This window comes from Hypanus sabinus, chromosome 2 (assembly GCF_030144855.1).
Source record: "Hypanus sabinus isolate sHypSab1 chromosome 2, sHypSab1.hap1, whole genome shotgun sequence".
Lineage (NCBI taxonomy): Eukaryota > Metazoa > Chordata > Chondrichthyes > Myliobatiformes > Dasyatidae > Hypanus > Hypanus sabinus.
Window position 1 is genome coordinate 33,449,475 of NC_082707.1, and position 12,068 is coordinate 33,461,542.

A 12,068-nucleotide genomic window follows, 5' to 3' on the forward strand; every position below is an offset into this window, starting at 1 on the left:
CTTGGTGGAACTTGCTTTCAGTCTTTTGCTTCTCTTGTCCGGTGGAAGAGGGAAAAGAGAGAATGTCCATTGTGCATGCGGCCCTTCATGTTACTTAACCAGTACTGCTAAAATCGTTGAGTCAATATTGACATGGGGACCTTACTTTTCAAAATCATACTGCCATATTTGGCTGCATACAAATTAAAAGCTAAATGCTGAATGTTAATTTTTGAGAGTAATACCTTTTGAATAATAATTGAGGACAATAATTTAGAGATTTCATAGAAAAATTGACATTCAATGAATTTGACACCCACAACTGCTGTACAAAGACTAAATTTCAAGATTGTACTATTTGTAAAGGAATGACAATGGCATCATTATACTGTATCCTACGTGGTCAGAAACATTCTGTCAGATCAAACAGTATATTGTCCGACTAGCCATGTGCAATGCCACAAGAACTCTGCTATCAACTACAAAGTGCTTTTAAATATCCAAAAGCAATGGAATGAATATTGAAGATGAAGTGCAGCATGTAAGTGCTTCAATAAGTCTTTCTAACTGGACATGAATTTTGAGGCCTTTTTTAAATGTTTCCCTTCAACATTTGAATAATATTTTCCAAAAGCATTCCTCCTCTGAGAGTAATATTGTTTCTGGAATTTTCTGTTTAAACATTGCAGTTACGCTTAATCATTGTCCAAAGCTTCCACTTTTAATTTGGTCACATTTTGTTATTTATCTTTGAAGTAAGCAGATTTCTAACAGGAGATAAGTTTTGTGATACAGTGCATTGTTTGACTGATGTGGTGATGTTGATCAGGTGGTACGAGAATTTTGCTGTGTGATATCTTAACAAGGGTGCAGTGCCTATTTAGATCAGATCTAATATCACCAGCATATGCTGTGAAATTTGTTAAAAGCAATCATTCTCTTCAGTTAGTGACAGAGATACTTTTTCACGATACTTAGGTGAATGTGCAGCAAATTTTACATGCACCAGTTTCTCTATAACCTGAAGGCCAAAACAAATAAAATTTAGTCACTCATATTATGCGAGTCAGGGACACTGACAGAACAATAATTGTTTATAAAGAGAATAGAAAATTACTATTATCACAGAAAGGCATTCAAATAATGGGCGATATATTTCAATTTTCCTGTAGAATTAATAACTGAAAACTTGTGAAACACACCCAAGAACTATCTCATCAATCTAAAAATCTGTTTGTTCTTCCCAATAAAAATGCTTTTATTCATATTTTAGTGTCCTTCATGTGACCCCCTTCAGAGTGATACCACAGGCGTTCAATAACTCCAAAACCATCTGGCACCAAGGTCTGGTGAAATCTAATGGCTTTAGGTTAGTGGGACAGTGTATTGGATGCCTGGTGTTAGGGGGTTGCTTTACTGCCACAGAGGTCAGGCAGGGAACTGATAGATTATTTCACAGGTCTGGCATGGTTTTGCTTTTCCCAGCCATATCCTTATACTTCGGCAGTTCAGCTACAGTTATTATTATTTTAGTGTGGTTTCTAGATGGGCTGAGAGCAAACGCAACATTTATATTGATGGCAAACTAAATTAATTAGGTAAGCTGCTCAGTTCTCCATACAAATGCTGCATTTGGAATGGAAACTTGCAAGATATTTTAGTGGTAATTTAACAAGGAAGTTGTCAGAGCCAACCTGAATTTAAATTTAAATTTTGTAAAATAAAACACAAACCTTGCTCATCAGACTCCAATTTAATCCTGGACCATTAAGATGGGCCGGAGAATCGATTGGTGATTCTAATCAGCGTTTTTATATCCCAATCAATCAGTAACGAACATTGACTGGTGTCAGCAAGGACATGGCTGCCAGGTTAGCAAAGCAAAACACAAAAGTGCTTTCCTTGAGACAGACATTCCTATGTAATGTTCCAAAATTGGCAGCAACTATTCCGAAATGTAGCTGACAAATTGGCCCTGGGTATATAAATCTGTTGTGATTCACTTTGAAGCAAGTGTTTTAGACTTAACAGTCAAAAGAATCTGTTTGCTTTGTGCAACAGGTTTGTTCATTGCCTTTCCTTACTTTCTAGCTTCTCTCTGGCTAGTTCTTTGTTTTTTTTCTCTCAGCACAAGTATATTGGCTTTCTTACAGAAATGTTTAGTTCATCCTGTCATTTTCACTTATTTCTGACCTCCAGCATGTTGAGGAAGGAGACTGCCGTCTTTTAAAAGCCTGATATAAAAGTTGCAAAGAATGCTTTTGACTTGTTTGCTCTGTCACTCCAGGAGGGCTTGTCAAACAGCTATTCAATAGTATTTGAGAGCAAAAGATATCTTATGTCAAAAGAAGACAAAGATACTGGCCTATGCAGAAATAGTATTCTAGATAACACTTTACAAAAGTTTGGTATTGGTTAAACATTAAACAAGCAGAGATAATGAACTCTATTTGACTCTAGAGTCTCAAGTTGAGAGTTCTTTGTGCTTATGAGTGCATGTTACACCCAAACTTACCTGATACTTGCCAGAAGGTTGAATTATGATGTCTCATACTTATGTGGTGCAGCCTTGAAACTGCAGTTTGTCACTGAATCCTAGCACTTTTTAAAGTATGGGGCAGTATATGTTAATTTGACATGGCGTGATCATAATCCATGCAAGAAGTTAAGGTAGACACTCATATACACTAAGCTCTCTTGCATGTAATCAAAATGTCCTCACGATTAGTGGCAAGACCTTGTTGATGATTTAATGCCAGAAATCTTTTTTTTGATTAAATCAGTAACTCCCACCTGGATATGAAAGTGTGATTTAGTTATCTATTGCCTGAGAGATAATGGGGTTTACATTTATGTGGATGGCAGTCACGTTGAGAATGAGTCCTGGTTTCAATTATGTAGATCTTTGGAAACTGGCTACAACTGCCATCTGCTGGTATCTGGTATTGCATGCATGGCCATTAATAAATGACTGATATTCCTTCTTACAGTTCGGTAAAGGAGTTTGTTCAGATTTCCAAAGGGGCTCCAAAGTGACCCTCAGTTTCCAGAATCCTTTCGGGGGGGGGGGGGTTAACTCCAATTAATGATAGAGTCAGATTTGCACATGCCAGACGAACTTATGTCATAGGAAGAATCAAACCTAATGCTCACTCTAGTCCTTGTATATGTTTTGAAATGTTAAAAGTTTATTTCAGTTAGTAACGTAACTGCTTGCAGTGACTGCTGTTTGTTTTTATACTTATTGCAAAACAGTGGACAACAATCAAACATGTGTGAATCTGAGAAGAATCAAGTAGGTTTTCACTGCTGATGATCAACAGTCAAAGAGTGTGCCTGCATACATGGGAAAGTACATGTTTTGCAGATAAACAACACTACAATGTAAGTCTATTTTTAAAGGAAGGTGGTGTTGAGTATTGTCAGTGATCAGGACCAGGAGCATGGGAAATATATGGACAGTGCAATTACCACTTTCATCAAAGTGATTCGGAGTCTGTCCATAACTGCTCACAGTTTACGTGAGCATGGCTCTGCAAGGACCCCTGAAAGACTGATTATTTAGTAGTTACTGGGTTAAGACCAGTAGCCACGGAATCAGTTCCAGCTCAGCAGTGCCTAGTTTATGACCCTAACTATAATTCTGTGTGCAGAGCAGAACTCCAGTCCCTCATAATGAAAGTAGCATATTCTGAGCGTGCCTACATTCTCAAAACCTTTGAAGTTATGCAAACTGGAGACAGAGTGACCAAGTGCTCAGGCAAGTGAAAAAATAGACTGTAAGTACCTAAATGGAAACGTGCGAAGTTAAGAATGACCTACCTGGAAGTCTTTACTGTGGTTGATGGGTGGGTAATGGCTGATGAACAGGCATATGATAAGATTCTATCTGAGAAATGAAAATGCTTGGGGCTGAAGCTAGCTTTGTGAGGTGGGTGAACAATAGATTGGAAGGTAGGAGACAGGGGTAAAGGAGGTAATTTTTGGATGACAGGATGTAATGAGCAGACCCTCCTGAGATTTATAGTGGAGTCTTAGATATTTATTTAAAATGAATAATCATTAATTTATATTATAACATCCAACTTTTCCAGATAAGCAGCAAGTTTGGGGACACAGAATGAATGAATGCCAGAAGTTGTATAGGTATATGGACAGGAAAGGAGTGGAGGGTTATGGGCTGAGTGCAGGTAGGTGGGACTAGGTGAGATTAAGGGTTCGGCACGGACTAGGAGGGCCGAGATGGCCTGTTTCCGTGCTGTGATTGTTGGCTATATGGTTATTGTAAGGGTCAGTGGACTATGTCTTGTGGTCTTATTGAACATAGTTTTAATAATTCAGCAAATGAGTGGCAGATGGAGTTCAATGTGGCAAAGCCCTTCCTCACTGGACCAGAGAGACAAAAGAGAATTTTCTTGGGGATATAGACTGAAGGCCGAAATGCATAAAATTAAAATTAAAATGACGGCCTGTGGAAGCCCCATGATATCTTGATGTACAGCCACTGTGGAGTGATTTCTGCCCATACAAAATCACAGGACTGCAGTTTTGAGTGCTGTACATTCACTACCTTCTGCATGACAACAATCCCATATAAATGCAGCAGGTGTGTGTTGGTTGCATTATAGCCTGAGTGTTGTACAGATATGGTTGGTCCATTGTCAATGGAAGATTTTCATTGAACTTACTGCTGGAAAAACTGGACTACCGTGACATGGCCTAATTATAAGAATGCCACGGCAAACATGAGCGAATCGGTCGGGGAACATGAAGAACCCAAATGGGATGGGATGGTGGTCGGAGAATTGAGTGGTGGGGAGGGGATCCCTAGAGAGAAGAATTTAGGACTCACTTGTAAATAGTTCAGAAATCGGTCCATCAAATATCATCTGCAGCAGATTCCCCTGTAGCAATGTAAAGAAGGCCTACTCTTTAAGAGGCACTCAAGCAGTGCCTCCTTCTAGAAGGGCTTTCTTTCATGTTCATAGCCCACTAGGCTCCTTCATGCCTCCAGCCTACAATGTTTCAGTGTCAAAGTCCAAAGTGCATTTCCTGCCAAGCTAAGTCACTGCTTCATACCCGGTATCTCGCGTGCAGAAGTCAATGACAGGCACATAAGCACATGGTTCAAAGTCAAACCATGCATGTTTAAAAGGACCCAAATTACATCCTGCCATCATTTTATATCTCTATTAAAGCATGTACTGTATAAAAAAAACATGTGCCGCGCTATTGAATTCCTCAACCTGGGAACTGTAAAGTAACCAAAGGTATATTTTCCTGACTTTTATTTCCATCTACCAGTAAAGATCTCAGAAAAGATTTGAACTGTTTTCCTTTTACACTATAGCACCACGTCATGGTGTAATCTGCCCGTGTAAACTGGAAGCAGGCTCAAGCCCGGTCTGCATATAGGTGTATTGATTATATCACCAGATCACTGAAATTCAATAACCTGCCTTGAAAAGAGCCCTGCCTTCCCCATTCCAACATGAAAAGGGTCATGAAAGGGAGCCGAACAATCTCTGTGTGCTGAATTCTAATTTTAAAAATATATATTATTTTGGAATAAATTCTTGGAGTGGAGGCAGTCCATATGATTTGGAAACTGTAAAGCAGGCTGCTTCCAAAAGAAAACAAGATAAATCATTGATTTTTATGAACCACTTTCAAAACATAAAACACATTAAGTGAAAGTATGCCTTCTTCTATAAAGGTCATGCCCTAAACCAAAGATCAATAAGAAAAATTATAAACTAATCCTAAAGCATCTTTCATAAGTAATTATTTCTTTATCGCCCTTCTGTTGTCCCCTTAGAGGGTGTGCTGGTTTGATTGTAAGGCAATGTAATGTGATCACGAGAGGCAGTGCTATGTAACGATGCAGATTGATCTGCAATAATGATTAACCTATGTGATACTTCATTACACATAATTGAGTATCATGGTGGGGGGAGAAGGAAAGGGGGAAGGAAAACTCAATTTAATGATAAGAGTAGATGGCTTTTATGTCCCGATGCACTTACATGAAATAAGTGGAAGATAGCAACAGACAATAATAGATGAGCTTACGGCAGCTTGAGCCATGTGGGCAGATGTAGGCTCACTGGGCAGCCTCAAGTGAGTTGCTGCTGTTTCCACAGACTTAAACACGAACAATGAAACTATTTGCAAACAATTTAGGGGAGCCAAGGATATTTGCCAGCGTGCCAACATATTTCCTCTAGCGGATTAGCTCGAACAATAAGAACAGCTTGTCATTGCTCAAGTGAAATTAATAAAACCAACAGAAATAAAGATGTATGACTTGTTGTGAGAAGCATTGACATCTGAAAGACCAGTTAAAGTAAATCTTTGGCTTTAATTCTTAACACGAAGCCTTTTAAAGATTTGCAGGTAACCAATATCTTTCTAATATTCTTTAAGTATAATAAGTACCGTGGATTCTGGTTAATTGGCTCATCAGTTAATTGGGGCCAGCCACTTATTTGGGACAATTCTTAAAGAACAAAACAAATTGAGAAAATATCTGGGATTCCCTTCATTTATCTGGGACACCATGCCGCTTAATTGGGGCAGGAGGCTATTCCTGAACATTTTCTAACTAGCATCAGTCTTGTGTACACCACAGTTGCATGTGTTTATGTTCAAAAAGCAGTGATTTTTGTCACTGATATATTGGCGGGAAAGAAGCAGTAGGACAATTCAAGCCAGGACAGAAAATGGAATGACTTCACTACTTCAACAAGTAGAATTTGAAGAGATCAACAATCATCTTGAACATTACTCTTGGTCTCCACCGGACTCTCAGTTCTCCCCTGTGACTCTAAATAGCTGTTTTGATGTGACAGTGGCCATACACCAGTACACCACTTCAACAGGAGGGCTAAACCAGGTGAGGGTAACCAGCAGGTCTCATACCCCGGTGAGATAGGGACATACCTGGCCTAGCATCTGAAGCCAGCTCCAGTGGACTGGCTGGATGAGATCCAATGGCTAGGAAGGCAGTTCTGCAGTGGTACGCAGAGAGAAAATGGCATGACAAGGCCCATCCACTACAATAACATGACAAGGCCCATCCACTACAATAACATGTCAAGGTCATCCACTACAACTAGGGAAATTCCCAGTTCCCGGGTTACAGTGGCAGTACTTGTCACACTGCACCTGGACTTCCGAGGTTGAGAGAACGGAACTGCCCCTGTGCCATTGCTTTTCCACTTTAAAAACTCTCCTGCACTGTTTTCCTGTCATCATCGGATATGATGGACAACCACCTGTAGTATTGGAGTGTTCTAACTTGTTCTGTGTTTTATTTAAGTACATAATTTGTTGCTCAGTTAAATGGTAGTTTTCTTTCTTTATAACTTTTTAACTATTTCCGTGAAAGATCACTAATTGGACCAAAATCTATTGGTCCCAATGTGTTGTTATTAACCGGAATCCACCGTATTTTAATTTTTTTTATTCGTATCGATCCTATGGTCCTGTTCTCAACAGGCTGCAGTACTGTAGTAATGCAATCAATAGAATCTCAATTAATAAGATATATTAACACAACAAACCATTTCAAAGAGCTTTACAGGAAAAGCAGTCAGAAATAAAATAGGAAATGGCCAAGTGCTTGGTAGGGATTAAAGAAGCAAAGGAGAGAGGGATAAAAAGGTCTGGTTTGGGGAGAGAATTCCATAGCTTAGGGCTCGCATAATTAAAGCCAATGATCGCAGACTGATTCACCCCAGAAGAAGCCCCTTGACTATCAAGCATCCATTTACACTAACCTCATGCAAATTTAATTTCATTCTCCCCTATTCTAATTAATGACCCCCAAATTCTACCACTCACCCACAAGCTAGATACGGTTTAAAGCAGCCAAATAAATGAACGACCATCTTTGAATGTGGGAGGAGAATGGAACACCCCCTGTGGTCCAAAGGGAGAACGTGTAGTCCACACACAGGGTGCACCAGAGGTCAGGATCAAACCTGATTCTCTGGAATATTGGGGCAGCAGCTCTATGGGCTGAACCTCTCCGCTGCCTGCTTGGTATTTTATTAGCTTTTTGAAATTTGTATGCCCACGTAGGCTAATGACTGTTGCACATCTCCCATTACACTGGAGTGAGAAGTTGGTACGAGTAGTGGTGGACAACATGGTAGCATAGTGCTTGGTGCATCACTATACATCGCAAGCAATCACTGAGCAAAGTTCAATTCCCACCACTGCCTGTAAGAAATTTATCTGTTTTCCCCATGACTGCATGGGTTTCCTTCAGGTGCTCCAACTTCCTCCCACATCCCAAAGATGTACCAATAGGGTTAGCGAGTTTTGGGTATGGAATGTTGGCACCAGAAAAGCAGTGACATCTACAAACTGCCCAGAACAACCTTCGGTGATTTGATTTGACGCAACTGATACATTTCACTGTATGTTTCGATATACGCCTGACAAGTATCAAATCTAATCTGAATTGTTATCTTTAAATCTAATCTGAATTGTTATGGTCCTCTGAAACCAGGAGAGCTCTTTCCAGGGTGTGCCTTTTGACTTTCAGTCTTCATCTGAATTAATAAATGGATCTCAGCTTAATGCCACAGCTAAAGAAGGCAGATCTGGCAATGTAGTGTTCCTCCACCACTTCACCTAAGTGCCAACATAGATTATGAACTTAGTTGTACAGATCAGCTTTGAACCCACTACTTACTAGTAACTAACTGAGCCAATTCAATGCTATGTAGCAGGCGTCTTCATAAGCAACTGGGACTTTAGTCATCAGTGCCATGAAGTTGAAGATATGAAATCATGAGTTGAAAGGGTGATTAGCTTCCTGTAGAGGCTATAGCTTCTGAGCAAAAGGAAAAATAAAAGTAAACATAAACTATTTTATGTTTAAATGACATTGTTGTTAATTGTAAATATTCACTTTTCAGTAATGATTCTGAATCCATGGCTTGTACCCATAACAATACAATGAGATCATTTCTATACAAACTGAAAGCTACTATATAGTCACAATAGTTACAGGAGGTTCAATCTGGCACAAGCTGTTTATTTCAAAATTAAATATTTCCGTAGGAATTAATTTGAAATTTTCAGACATGTTCTAGCTATCTTGTACAAGAATCTTAACATTTCCTTGCATACAGCTTGTAACTTAATTATTCCACTGATAAGTTTAAAATAATATTATGAAATATGGGAATAATATCTCTTAAGATCATAACTGTAAAATCCTGAGGCTCTAAACAAGGCGAAGTACTGCCTGAGTTTAGAAACAGAGGATCTTCATTTGAAAGGTTGGCACTTCTAAATGTGACTTTGAAGCCATCAGGAATGGTAAAAGGTAATTGAAAGCACTTCTATGTTATTAAAATCAAAATGCATTTTTTTCAAAAGAAGAGTGCATTGTTTTCTTTCTTCTCTGTGCCTTTACAAGCTCCAATGGCCTAACCTGGCATTAATGCTTTGAGATATTTACTTTCTGTTCCTCTGTTACTTAAAATTGCTGTACCTAGTAAAAATCCAGGATGGAGAGTTACCATGTGTCCAATACAATATATTTTCACAGCTGTGTCCACAAACAGCTTTTAGATTGCACTTTTTCTACCAGAGGTGCACAGCTCACTAAGATAATGAGTGTCCATTTCCCACAGCAACTCCATGCAAGTAAATATCAATCTGAGACGATTTGATAGTGAATCTAGAACTCGTATATAAATGAATGAGCAGACAAATAATTGGTTGCAGTTATATACCGTAGTCCCTCAATATTGCTCCCCGCTAAATAAGATAGTGTCTTATTTGAATATAACCTCAATTCAGGGATCAACAAGTTCATTAAATTCTTATTTCAGATTGAGTTAGCAGCAATATGACAGTGTTGTGGCAATGTAGTCTTGTTGCTATAACCCAGAATGTCAGAGGACCCCATTTCTGTCAACATCCCATTTTCTTAAGAAATGTTGACACTGATTCCCCAAGTGTTGGAACTGTTTTCTATTATTATTTTTTTTTTAATTAATCATTCTTATTTATTTCTCATTTAGGTTACACAGTTGCTCCCTTTACCCGTCTCTCACTCACATTCTTCTCAATTCTGGGTTCTCTTTCTTTCTGCTATGTTGCACCAGAGAGTACTGGATACTTGTGGGTTTATTCCAGGAAATTTAGGATGACGTCTCCTGTAGGCAGAACAAATTAAAGAGCATGTACTGGTTTAAGGTTTGGAGTTTTGAAATTATTTTACTATGCGCAATTCAACTTGAGAATTTGATTAAATCTTCCTTTGATGTGACTTGAAGTATTGAGCCATATTCTGCATGTGAGTCTTTAAGCTGAAAGAATATCTTGACAGTTGTTATTGATTAGTCCTCTCTATGAAATACAAGACTACACTGGGGAGGTGATTTTAATTAACTCGTATCTTAAATGTTTCAGCTAATAGCTTAACGCTGATCCAAAACTGTTGGTTTGTTTGTTGTTTTAGAAGCATAATTACAGTTAGATTAACAAATTACAAAAAGAGGCAACAACTGGACTCTTTGAAGAGTTTAATGCCAAGAGTCTCAACCAGATGCCAGAGGACATGTTGAAAGTTTACAAAAGTGAAAAAAAAATTAAGGTGAATTGGCTGCTGGTACCAGAAGTCAATTGACAAAGACTACGGGTCATTAATTTTGTGTCCTTTGTTATGTCAGTTTGTTTTCATGGGGCCTAGTAGAGAAAGTGAATGCAGCCAAGCTGAAAATTGTCTGCTCTGTGGTCTGTTTTCCTTCCCAGCATGCACTGACCCAAGGGAGTGGGCTTCAGGTCAGCATCCTCCATTTCCTCCAGCACTTGGAAGATTGATAACAGATAGGCCTTTTTCTTACTGAGTCTGTATTATACTCAAGCTCAGGCAAAAATTGCCGTGGAGTTTTATCTCAGCCCCTTTACTATTTTAAAGTGAAATCATCATCAAAATTTTTAAAAATCCAAACTTATTCAAAATTTCCTGCCAGTTAAGTTAGCTTTGTGAAAGGATATTTTCCCTCTCATCCCAGGTCATAAGTGAACTGGTTGAATGGAAGTGGAATATGCTAGTCCAGTTTTAAAGGTCATTGTGTGTGAGTGGTCAGCACATTTTATTTCAAATAGGGCAACAGTTCTGCACTGCACAAACTAGCAACAGCTGGGGCACCATGCCAGGGTTTTATTAGAGCAATCTTTTGTGTGAGACTACAAAGCATAACTACAGAATCTTTAAAAATAGAAATACTCTTATCTCAACGCCTGGTATAATATCTTCTGATTTCAGAAGGGTAATTTTCTCTGCACCATTGTATGGAATAGGCTATATTGAAGAGACAGCCTGTTATTTCGGTCCTGGTTTTTATTCTCTCTTAATTCAAATCAATGATATCATCTTGTACAAATATGACTACCAAAACTCTCAAGAGTTGCTGCCTATTCTTTCATAAATTTTAATGACTTATGTGAAGAGAGGTATGTTACCAATTCTTTTAACACAGGCTAATATAGAAACATACGGAAATAAATTTATTGGGAAAATATATTATACACAGTTAATTCCTCTCATGAATTTTCAGCAAACACAAGACCAGAAGATACTAGATTTTATTGGTGAGCCCTGGTTGAAGCAGTAAGATGAGCAGTATCCAGATCAGGAACTTCCCTTTGACTTATTTACTGTTTCATCAAATTCAGTTGCCACGTATGCAGGATCTGTTGCACTGACCGTTAGGCAGCAATTAACTCTCATCGGAATTTCCCCAAAGGTATTCGGAAAAAATCTGATAGTTGTCCAGAAACTACTGTTCAAACTTTCTGGTGAACACTTACAGATTAACATTGATAGCTGTTTGGGCTGACCATCTTTCCTTGCTGTGCAATTAGTGGTACAGGGTAAACAAGGAGAGGAAAGTAGACAAATATAGATGTCTTCTGCAGCATCTAGAAGAAGTCATTGGCTGCCGTCCACCATCACTGCAGGACTTGTATGTTTCCAGGGCAAAGTAACGGTCAGAAAAAAATGATTGCAGACACTACCCACTCTGGAAACTTCTATTCCAAAATCACAGTTCTGAAAA

The 12,068-nt window shown here is 38.7% G+C and overlaps 1 protein-coding gene and 1 long non-coding RNA gene across 11 annotated transcripts in view; one reads left to right on the forward strand and one right to left on the reverse strand.

The window, feature by feature from the left end:
- Window positions 1-2,548, reverse strand: part of LOC132377614 (uncharacterized) — a 51,611-nt gene extending 49,063 nt beyond the window's left edge. For all 4 annotated transcript variants that reach the window (XR_009506702.1, XR_009506701.1, XR_009506700.1 and 1 more), the window contains exon 1: window positions 2,495-2,548. This is a non-coding gene — a long non-coding RNA (uncharacterized LOC132377614). The remainder of the gene's footprint in view (window positions 1-2,494) is intronic.
- Window positions 1-12,068, forward strand: part of mecom (MDS1 and EVI1 complex locus) — a 768,103-nt gene that overhangs the window by 479,084 nt on the left and 276,951 nt on the right. The window lies entirely within an intron of this gene.